Genomic DNA, 11382 nt, shown 5'->3' with positions numbered 1-11382 from the left:
TGTACGTGCGTGTGCAAGCGTGCTGGCTGCACTGACAGGCTCCCTTAGAGACGCTTCTGGGAAGGCCACAGCATTTTACCATCCAATATCACTGTGACACAGCAGGACCAGGGCAGTGACCACAGTGCCCATCCACCTATACTGGCACTGATGAAGCACCTTGAACTCTGGGTTCGTGTACTAGCTTGAAAACAAACCAGTGGGAGGCACCAATTCAGAATAACAATTTAATGGAGAAATTAAAGAAAAGGAAAAAAATAAAACACTGGTTCAAACTGACAGAGTCAAGATACAACCTGACACCCTGTTAGGCAGGGTGGTGGTGGCAGTCCAGTAGAATGGTGGCTGCGGTCCTCCTGAAGCAGTGATCCTGTAGAAAAAGGGCCTGCTCTTCCTCAGAAGGTCCAGTGGTGGCTATGTAGCTCCTGTCCCCTGGAAATCCAGTGGAAAAGGGTTGTCTCTGGTGTTCAGAGTCTCAGATTATATTCACGATGGGATGCTTGGTTCCTCCCCCTGGGTGGAGCATCTCACAATGGGGTAATGAGTCATGAGGCAAAGTGTTGATTAGGCTCATTAACAGAAGATAGTCCGGAGGGAGTTACCTCTGAGTCAGGCGGCAGGACAATGATGGGCAATTAACAGAAAGATAGTCTGGGGGGAGGAGGCAAGGAAACACTGCCCCTCCTGATTTCAACAGCTCATGAGGATGGGAATAGAATACACTGCAACCCAGGACAGTTCGGTTTTAGGTACCTCACTTCAGAAAGGATGTTGAGGTGCTGGAGGAGCTCTGGTGTCCAGAGGAAGGCAGCAGAGCGGGGGAAGCCCAGAAAACATGTCCTGTGAGGAGTGGCTGAGGGAGCTGGGGTTGTTTAGTCTGGAGAAGTGGATGCTCGGGGGGATGCCTTCTCACTCCCTACAACTACCTGAAAGGATGGTGTAGCCAGGTGGGACACAACCATGTCTCAAGTGAAAGGACTAGAGGAAATGGCCTCAAGTTGTGCCAGGGGAGGTTCAGATTAGAAAAAACAATAATTACTGTAAGAGTGGTCAGACACTGGAATAAGTTGCCCAGGGAAGTGGTGCATCACCATCTGGGAGTGCTCCAGAGATATCTGGATGTGGCACTTGGGGATGTGGTTTAGGGGTGATCATGGTCGTGCTGGTTTGATGGTTGGATTCAATTACCTTGAAGGTCTCTTCCAACCTTGATGATACTGTGATCACACTGAGCTGCCGCTGGTGAGGTCAGCCTGGGTGTTGGGTTCTTTGGGCCTTGGTGTTTTGTTTTGTTTTTATTTGCTTGTGTTGGCATTGATCTCTGGATGACATTAAAAATATTTATTCAGCACAGGCAGGGTGACAGATATCTCTTGTATGAAGAACTATTTGATGAGCTGTTAGTTTTGAGTGCCTTTCCTATTCATTGAACTAATTAGCTCTACAAATCTTGCTGTCAACCAGTCATATAGCCACTTATTTATTTTCCCATGTGCAGAATTTTTACTTTGCTGCATATACGCAGAGCTATAAAACCAAATGCACCAAAAATTGTCTCTTAGTTGGATATAAATGGAAACAAAATACACTTGGAATTATTATTACATGTACCATTAATTTTTATTTGAACTGTCTTATAAAAATGCCAAGCTGCTTTCATTGTTTTTCACTGCTGCACTCATGTAATGAGTGTAATGCTCGTTTACTGCATTACTGGGAGAGTATGAAAATGCCTGTGTCTGAGACAGGGAAGAATAGAGGCTTTAGCGCTGACCACATGGACACCTGAAGTCTCTGGCTGTCACCAATTGCTTCGGTGTTTAAAATTATGTCTTGGTTTTAACCTCCTCTTGTGCTTTCTCTCTTTCTGCAAGCTTTGCTTTTTTTGCAGCCTTTTAACCATCCTAGTGAGTGGAGTTAAGCATTTAATGCAATTATAGCATTTCAAACTCATGCCAGTGCAGCCAGTGAGCCTGGGCTCTGCTGTGCTCAGTCACAGCAAGCCTGGCTGCTTCTGGCAGTGACAGTGCAGAGGGCATTCTCATGAAAGAGATATAGAAAATGTGCTTTGTGGGAAACAAAAATGTGAATTATGACATTACTGACACAGATATCTCTGGTGTTTTGATTGCTGTGGCATTTCTGATTTGGGACAGTATCATGTGGGCTCTGGAGACTCAGCAGTATCCATCAGCAACCAGGGCTGCTCATGCAGAACTCTGAAGTGGGACCCAGGAAGTGAATGATCACCCTGTGAAATACAGCCAGATGTTTTATAGCTTCACAGTTGCCTTCTAAAATTGCCAGTAATCCCTGGAAGTTTTGTGATGTAATGGCCAACTGGAATTATGCTGCCTGTTGGAAAGAGATTTTCCATTTTGTAACCTGGTATTTTCAAAGTAATCACAGCCAAGATTCTTCTTCAACATATGCAGCATCCTCTACCCCTTAGAATGGAGCTCGTGGAGACTTTTGCCAGTGCAGAGCTATGCCATCAGTGGGCTGGGTTGTAATGGATCACAGGGCATTAATTTCTTCTCTCAAGTTAGGCAATGGTTTTATTTTTTCTGTAATGTTGATGTCTTCCCTTGTCCCCAAGTATTAAAATCTTAAGTACACCTCATTTTGGAAGCAGAGGTAATGGAATTGTGTAGTATCTACTGCAAGCACAAATTAAACTACATGTGAAAGCAGGCATTTACATTATTTTCCTTCCCACCAAAGCAAGCCCACTTCAAATGAAGGACAGACAAACCAAGTGTGTGCAGGCAAAACAATGAGAGCTGTAAAATGGAAAACTGCTCCACAGAACTGTGCTGATTAGTTTCCAAGTGCTCTCATTTGAGTGGTAGAGATGCGTGCCCAAGTTTGATGTGTGGATGTTGGCACATTGGAGAGTGTTTCGGAAAGGAGTGTTTGGTTACAGGGAAGATTTGAAAATCATTCAATATAAAGAGACAGAGACTCTCAATCTCTTTACCTTGTTTTGGAAAAAAAGAGTAAATGATTACTAGAAGAAGAGATCTGTGATAAGAGACTTTTTAGACATCACTGGAGCATGTTGGGCAGCCGTAGCCCAGTGGCTCAATGGCTGAGCTGTATGGTTTGGGCTCTGGGTATAAGTGAATATTTGAGCAGCTTCAGAGTGTTGGGCAGTTGCTGCTGCTTGAAATCTGTGGTCATGGCTGAATCCTCAAGGCTGTAGCTCTGATGAAGCTGTGAAACAGAAGTTCTGGTTCATGTTGGACAGGTCAGATAATCACAGTGGAGCAATGGCAAAAACAATGTACTGAGGTTTCAGATAAATTTCACAAGTGCACCTAGGCAATGTGGCTGCCTCTGGTATCTGTGGAAGGCTCTCAGTCATCCAGATGATGGCAATAAAGCAAAAATTGGTGAGTGAAAATTGTGAGGAAGACTTTAGGCCTGTTCTTTGGTCCATTCTCTGTTGGTTCTCTTGATGCATTATGAAATGTTGAGGTGATGTACAGAGATTAAAAGAAACCTCATCCATTTTCTAAGGTGTGTAATACCTATCTTTGGGGAGAAAGAAATATGCAGATGATGGAAATATATTTAAACCAGAACAAGCCCTGAGAGTTAGAAGTCTTCAATGTCAAACTCTGCCTAAGAGCTGATGAGGTGGGACTCCCCATCTGTGCAGCCTGTGGATATGAAATTTTGGAAGTGCGGTAGGAGAGATGAGAAGAGGGTTTCAAACACTTGAAATGAGAGGCTTTGAGTTTCCAGTGTTGGACAGGCACTGATTCACCCTGCCTCCTTTCTCTCCGTGCTGTTTATGTAACCATAATGCATCCTTTACATTCTGTCTCTTCTTAAATTTCCTTCCTATCAGCCAGACCTCACCCTATGGAAGTTCTCTGCTCACAGCATTTTAATTTGGGGAAATTTTAACTTTTCCTTCCAGAAATGTGCAGGTATCACATGAGTTTTAAGCCATTTTCCAGTTGAGACTGAAACCAGACAAGCTTGACTTCTGCAACAGGACATGAGCTGGAACATCCAGGCTGTGCTTGCCTCAAGGTCAGAGGCACCTAGAACTGTAGGTACTGTTACTGGGCTGTAAGTTGGCCCACTCTGGGTTATTGACAGCAGCTCTGAGAGGACACCTCTGTTGATGTTAGCTCACTGATCCCGCTGCTCAGAAATGTCTCCCCTTTGGTGCTGCAGTCCCTCGTGGTCACCAGGAGAGCACAATGTGAGAGCACATTTGCTTTCTTCAAGCATCCAGTCCACACCGTTGCTTCATCTGAAGCTTTCCTTGAGAGAAAACGCTGTTATGGTACCCAGCTCCTCACAACTTCTGAAGAGGAGAAAAAGATACAGTTTGTTGAGGTAAATGGAAAGATTTTGCTTGAGTTATGTGGGCTTTCGGTGCAAGAGTTAACCGGAAAGGCATTGAGACGTGCCTAAGGAAAAGAAATTGGTTTTAAAAGGAAATACCACATTAGAATAAATTACAAGGTAATGAGGTTTATGAAAGTGGGGTTTATCTGAGTTGAAACTAGAGTGGTCTTTTAATCCATGATGGCTGCTCATTTATTGTTACAGTAAGTTTACAGAACCTACAGTAAAAGAGACCATAAAAGATGTAACTTTTTAAAATTACGCTGTAAACCCCAAGAATTTCTCTGTACTTAGTTTAAAGGAAGCATGGCATTATGTTAAAAACATGTGTCCTTACAGACTCTTCCTCAGGGTGACAAATCTCAGTGGTGTCATTTTCCAGATGTGTTTGATTATAAGTCATGCTTTTACCTCAAATTGTAGGAAACTGAGTGTTCAGGTTTATGCTTATCTTTGAGTTTTAATTCAACTTATGGCACATGTAATATTTTCTTTAGTCCTAACACGTCGTTGTCAACTCTATAGAGTATATTTTAGTACAGTTTTGAAACATTTCTTTGGTAGTAAGCACTTCTGTCTTGGCAATACTAGAAGTGCTTTTCCATATCAGCAGCAGTGCATGAATGCTGAACACTCACTGGAGAATTGGGCTGGGTGTTGGGAGAGATTCTAATTCAAAAAAGCAAATTCATGACTGGTAATTGTATTTAGGAAGTTAATGTAATAAAATTAAGAATTAGTCATCTGTGATGCAGTACTTTTCTCATACACAGAATTTTTCACCTCCTGAAATTTCTGAATAAAAGTACACCCTGGAAGGAATTACAACAGAGAAAAGTCCTCCCATTGCACTTACAGCACTCTCAGGACATTGGGATCTGTTTCTACAACCTGCAGTCAGGATGCCACTGGGGAAGAACTCACCTGTTTCAAAGAGGCTTTGCTGCCTGTAGGTACCTGTGGCACACACAGGTGAGGTGGCTTGTGCTGAAGCACCACTGCTGTGCTTTACTGAGGGTGTCCAGATTTAGCTGTGAGATGCTGCAGTTTCAGGAATTGCCACAGGCATCAGAGAGGAGTTTTTGGCTGGAGAAGACACAAATTATGTTCTGTTCATAAAAGAGCGTTTTCATTTCTGTTGTGTCCTTATACTAATGTGTTAGTAACTGCATTGCCTCGCAGACTGGAGTTCCTTCTCTCTCACCAGTACTTGAGTGTTTGAAAACCAGGGTGGGTTTCTTTTCATAGACAGATTGCCAGGGATCCATCCTTGACAGATTGCCAGGGATCCACAAGGATGCTTGTTGTAGAATTTCAATCCAGTCACACATTGAAGCAACATTTTATTCTGTTTATCAGAAAAACTTACACTGGGGAAAGTCAAGGCCATTTTTAATGCTGATATTCATCATTTATCATTTACCAACTACAATAAAATCTGGGGAAGCAACTAATGTTCTCAGTGAAATATTAGTGCAGATCTCCTTGGACCTTTATTGCCATGCTGGTTAACTCTGCAGGGGGAGGTGGGCAGAACCTCTGGGAGGGCTGCACTGAATACTGTATTTAACAGCAGAGAGGAAAAAAGCCTAGTAAAGTTTTTAGTAATCTTGGCTTGAAGGGTAATTTTCTTGTCAACTCTATAATTAATGCACCACACGTTACAGTAGCCCATTGTTATTCCAGAATGCCAGGGTGCATTTCAGACTGAATGGCTGTTTAACAAAACACTTGGCAGATTTATTACCCTCAGGTGATTCTGTCAGTCAGAATTTCCCCATGTTTAACCTGAAGGAGGCAGAATCAATTTTGGTATCTATTTTGTGAAAATCCAGGCTCTTTAAATTAAACCACACACATATGCAGAGGCCCCTAGAAAATCAGGACTAGTATTGGATCTTCGTCTTTTATCAGGGGAAACAGGAATTACCCTTGCAAGCTCCTTGGATTTTCCCCTCCACAATCAAGGCATCATCTGCCACTTCCAATATCTCACAAGAAGTATTTGTGGTCATTTTCACATCATGTCTTGAACATTATGTTTGTTTTTTTGTGACTGTACAGTAAGTACAGAGCACTTATTTGGCAGTGTCAGAAACAGGTTCAGCAGTGACTGTGTATGGAATGAAAATCCTGAAACAAAGGAGACGTCACATTGAATTTGCTGCTGCCAGTTCTGCAAAAGAATTCAAGGTGTGATTTAACACTGGAGGGATAGGAGAGGCACAGAACATTTTTGAAAACAAGGTCGGTTTAAATTTCTTGTTACAAAGTATTAGGATTCCAAGGATGAATGTGTCTTCTTTTATTTTTCAATAGGAGGAGGATGCTGATAGAAGATATGTATATCCCAGGTATGAAGGTACAGAAAAAAATGTAGCAGGTGAGAAACAAGAAGTTTACATTGCAAGTTTGAAGCAGCAAAACATCATAAAATCATTTTCATTTTTGAGACAGAACAATCTTCCACTCTTTTAAAATAACTTGTGAAATATTCTATAAAAATTATTTTATGAAAATGGATTGTAATCAGTTTATCCATTTTTTACTCACTGCTCACCTTCTGTCGCATTTCTACTTTTGCTACTATGCTTTCTAATATTTTCTTTTTATAGTTTTGAAATTTATGAACTGCCAGAACTTTAATTTCTTTCCTGTTTCACAGTAGGTATCTTTGCCAGAGGCTGAACAGTCAGTAAAGAATAAAGGCAGGAATGAAAGGGGGGATGTTGTAGTTCCCACACTTGACCTGTACTGATCTTTTATTAACAGTAAAGGGAGGGAAATGTAATTTTAAAAAATCAACAAGTATTTCCTTCCTCAAGTATTCAAATAATTTAAAAATGTTTGTTTTTCACTCATAACTTCAAGAAAAGAAGAGAAAAAAGATGTCCATTGCATGACATAGCCTAGAGAAGAGAAGGAGCACTTGAAAACATAAAGATTCCAGATTAAAAACTTCAGTAATCTTAAAAAAAAAATAAACCCCACAGGTTGGGCATCTAGGTACTGCACTTGCTGAAATGCCTGTAAGATCAAATTCCCTCATCAGAGGAAGCAAGGTGCATTAAGGAGGGCAGGTTTGTCCCTGAGAGATTGTTCTGCTGTCAGTCCTTGTCACGCCTTAGCCCGGCTGGTGACAATCCAGCTCACTTGCCAGCCTGGGTGGTGCTGACGGTCACTCAGGTGTTGTGCTGGCACAGAGACACTGAGTGTGGTACCAAGTGTGACACCGAGTGTGGCAGCAGCACTGGAGGGAGTCTGCTCAAACAGGGCTCATGTCGAGTGCTTGAATCAGAGACGAGCACAGGCACAGCACCGTGGTGGCTGGTGGACAGGTTCCTGGGGAGTTGGTGAGAGGGCAGGAAGGGCATTGGGAGCTTTCCCTTCCCCTCTGGAGCTGGATGATGTGGCTCATCCCCTCAGTGATCCCAGATGGCTCCAGGCTGTGCCCAGCCCTGGGCAGGGGGCTGGGGCTCTGTGGCTCTGTGTTTGGTGCCACAGCCAAGGCAGCACCAGCTGGTTTACAGCCACAGAAGACTGGGAGGTTTGGGAATCAATGAAGTGTTTTCTAATTGATGCCAGACCTAGCCATGCTCTTGCTAGTGTTAACAAAGGTTCCCTGGGAAATAGTTATAATAACTCCCCAGAAAACAATGATTCACTCTCAAGTTACACTGAGGAACTGGGTTATCCTGTTTGACTTGTAGCAAGACAAATCAACTGCCACTGTGAAGGAATTGGGTGGGTATTTGTTACAGCCAGGACTGGCCTAGTCAGTCAGTTCTACCCTTAACCGGTCATGTTTTCACTCTGGTTTTCTCAGCAGCTTTGGATGGTGGTGTGCTGGAGAGCAGTGTGAGGAAAAGGTGTTCTCCCAGCACAGCTGAGTGCCCCCGCAGTGCAAACCCCACTGTGGGTGTGACACTGCACAGCAAACGCACAGAGCCAGAGGGGCCAGAGCTGATCAGGCAGAGGCAGCAGTGCCACTGAGCCATCCTGGAGCCATCCTGAGGTCACCTGGGCCACTTCCCTGTGCTGGGTCCTCGCCCACTGTGCCAGGCACACTCTGCACCTCTGCCACCCGTGCTCCAGAGCCGGATCTGGGGCTGATGGTGCAATGGCGAGGGCACGTATGGAACAAATTCCCCTTTAGAAATCCATGAATAGCTAGAATTAAACCATCAGCAATGGCTGCTGTATCACACCTGTGACTTAAAAATGTCTTAAAAACCGTGGTTTTAAAAAGAGATCCTGAAGGTGATAGTGGAAAGTTTATTCTCTTGAGCCATTGGACTGTAGCTGTGTCTGTTGTGACTCCCCAGCCTTCTCCTGGCCACTGACCCTGGCTGTGTGTGGGGCACATGGGAATTGCACTCTGGAACTGTAGTGCTGATGGCTGAGCCAGTAACTCTGAAATTGGTTTTATTTTGCTAATTTTTAAGAAAGCATCTTTTCAATAGCTTTGGGCAACCCAAAGTTGCTTTTTTAATCTTTCTGACTTTTGGTGAAACCAAATCATCTCAAAAATACAGGCATGTGCCTTATTTAACCTTTTTATGGAGTCGAGTTCAATTTTTGATAAAAACAGGAACTAACAGAATGTATGGAATTTCTGCTGGTGGTTAAAGACCTTTTCCTACTTCATCTAACTGGGAGAGATGGAGAATAATCTCTCTTGATATTTTGCTACTTTAAAATTATAATTAAGAGGATTTTTTTTTCCTTAACAAGCAGTTTATAGAGACTCTACTGCTCTTCTGGCTGAGCTGGATTGGTGCAACCTCTCCACTATAGGTTGTACCCATGGGAATTGAGTTACAGTGCACAACAGTTGGATAAATTAATCCAGTGCTGGCTTAGAGTTCTCATAGATGGAAATGATTTCCTGGGATGGATCCCGCCTGGGGATGCCCTGACTTCAGTGAGTTATCTTAGCAATGATGTGACCTGCAGGGATGACACTGCAGGAAAAGGGGCTGGAACTGAGGGAATTCTCCCCAGAACTCTCCCCAGAAATGTCTCAGTAGTTCCGAGCCAGGAGAGGAGCACAGATCTCCTGAGCCAGAAGCTGTGTTAGCACTGTTAGGTTTTATAGGGATTTATTCTCTCTGATGTGTGTCCAATCCCTCTTTGAGTTTTTATTTTACACCCACAGTGTCTTATGGCAATGAGTTCCAAAATTTGAGTTGTTCTGTTGAAAATATCACCATTGTCCCCGAGCTCTTCTAGGATGAAATGAACTTTTTTCTTCCTTTACTGATTTGTTTGTGCCATTCTTAATGTCATAGGCTTCTACTGTGGCAGATTCTCTCTTCAGTCCTTGGGCATGTCTTTGGGCAAAGCAAATCCAAGTAAGGGAAACCTGTAAATGTTCTGACATAATCCACAGCAAAACAGAGCTTGAATCCTTGAGCATGTAATGAATACACAGTTGGTTCCAGTGTGCTGGATATCTGTGGAGAGATTTTTCAAAGTCTCAGGCATAATTTGTCTTCCAAGGGAGACAGATGCCGAGCTGTCCTTTGAAAACTTTCCTCTTCCACTCCTTCTCCCCTGGTACTTACTGTGCTTGACTTCTTGCTCACCTATAAAATTATTGTTGTCAACCAGTTTGACACAGCATTATACAAGAGGTTTTCTAGCCCCTCACAGCTGGTTGTGGTTTGGCATGTTTGTAGCAAAATGTATAGTCCTAAGGATTTCACAGATGGAATTTCAACCATATCCTGAGGTGTGCTGTTCTGGTGGTTAATTATTTCAAAAGTTCTGTTCAGCTTTACCTGTGGGAAATGAACCCACTGTGTTTATTCAGCTGGCATTGTGTAAGTGGATGAGCATTGAGATTGTTTTCCAGATTGAAGAAAACTCACACAGAGAACTAAGAGGGAAAATTTACTTTTATACTGCAATATATATGAATGTGAACTAGAAAGAACTTCCATTGTTTTTAGTAAGGGGGATAAATCCTTTTACTTGTATTTTATTTTATATGCTTCCACTTGCTCCATACCTCAAGGCATCCATGAGCCCCCTGAAAGTATAAAATGATGTCTAGGAGTAAGGAAATAAAATATCAGCCCCATATTTGCCCTTGATCATTCCTATGCAGGTGCTGAAATTAAGTCTTCTCCATTCCTTAAAGATCTATCTTACTCCACTGTATTTGCTGTTGCATTGTCTGAGTTATTTTCATAATTCATAATTATCTTGGTTCTTAAAAATTTAGACATACATTTAAAAGCATGATCCAATCTTGCCTGATTGCCACTACATTGTGTTTGAAGTAATTACCATTCACTTGGCTTTTGAGGCTGTTGAATGAATTTTCCACATGAGATTCCTTAATTTGTACATATTTTATTGCTATAAAATAGGTATTGGCAAGCTGCCTGAACCATAGTGAAGGCCTTTAATTCCTATTCCTGTGTTATGAAACAAGTGCAAACGAGGCGGCATAAGAGAGACTCCTTAAAAAATATTTTGTTGACATTTCAAAATTGTCCGTACCCAGGTGCAAATGCAGAGGTAAAACTAAGGCAGCTGTACTAGTTTGAAAACAAACCAGTGGGAGGCACTAAGTCAGAATAACAATTTAATGGAAATTAAAGAAAAGGGGAAAAAAAAGGTAAAAGAAAACACTGTCAAACTGACAGAGTCAAGGTACAACCTGACACCCTGTTAGGCAGGGTGGTGGTAGCAGTCTGGTAGAATGGTGGCTGCAGTCCTCTGAAGCGGTGATCCTGTAGTAAAACAGTCTGCTCTTCCTCAGGAAGTCCAATGGTGGCTGTGTAGCTCCTGTCCTCTGGAAATCCAGTGGGAAGCCGGTGTCTCTGGTGTTCAGCCTCAGCTTATATCCACGATGGGATGCTTGGTTCCTCCCTCTGGGCGGAGCATCTCACAATGGGGTAACGAGTCATGAGGCCAAGTGTTGATTAGGCTCCTTAACAGGAGAATAGTCCGGAGGGAGTTATCTCTGAGTCAGGCGGCAGGACAATGATGGGCAATTAACAG

At 42.8% G+C, this 11382-nt stretch overlaps 1 long non-coding RNA gene across 2 annotated transcripts in view; it reads right to left on the bottom strand.

Moving 5' to 3' along the window:
* Positions 1 to 214: 214 nt before the first annotated feature.
* LOC121663528 overlaps positions 215 to 11382 on the bottom strand; it is a 16119-nt gene continuing 4951 nt past the window's right edge. For both annotated transcript variants that reach the window (XR_006015660.1, XR_006015661.1), the window contains exons 2-3: positions 5293 to 5454; positions 215 to 4430 (exon numbers count right to left, since the gene is read on the bottom strand). This is a non-coding gene — a long non-coding RNA (uncharacterized LOC121663528). The remainder of the gene's footprint in view (positions 4431 to 5292; positions 5455 to 11382) is intronic.

The sequence above is a fragment of the Corvus kubaryi genome, unplaced genomic scaffold, assembly GCF_017639235.1.
Source record: "Corvus kubaryi isolate FWS band 111438036 unplaced genomic scaffold, C.kubaryi_AGA036_p1.0 37284, whole genome shotgun sequence".
NCBI lineage: Eukaryota > Metazoa > Chordata > Aves > Passeriformes > Corvidae > Corvus > Corvus kubaryi.
Note: the sequence above shows the minus strand (reverse complement) of the source record. Positions and strands in the feature narration are given on the sequence as shown.